Below are 251 nucleotides of genomic sequence, written 5' to 3' on the forward strand. Positions count from 1 at the left end.
TTTATGTCAAACTATATCAAGAGGAAGAGATTGAGAAATAAAGAGATGAAAAGATAAAAAGTTGGAGAAGGTAAATCAATTGCAATAATAAATAAAATAAATGTCTATTAAGAAGAAGTTGAATAGTCTAGGGGGTTAAACTTATCTTAAATGCTTATTAAAAAGTTGAATAATTTGGGAGGTTRAACTTAGTTGGATGCAAAATTACCAAATAATCTCATCTATTATGAAATATACAATTTGCTTGTAGG

The sequence above is a fragment of the Cynara cardunculus genome, assembly GCF_001531365.2.
Source record: "Cynara cardunculus var. scolymus isolate 2C chromosome LG 6, CcrdV1, whole genome shotgun sequence".
Classification (NCBI taxonomy): Eukaryota; Viridiplantae; Streptophyta; class Magnoliopsida; order Asterales; family Asteraceae; genus Cynara; species Cynara cardunculus.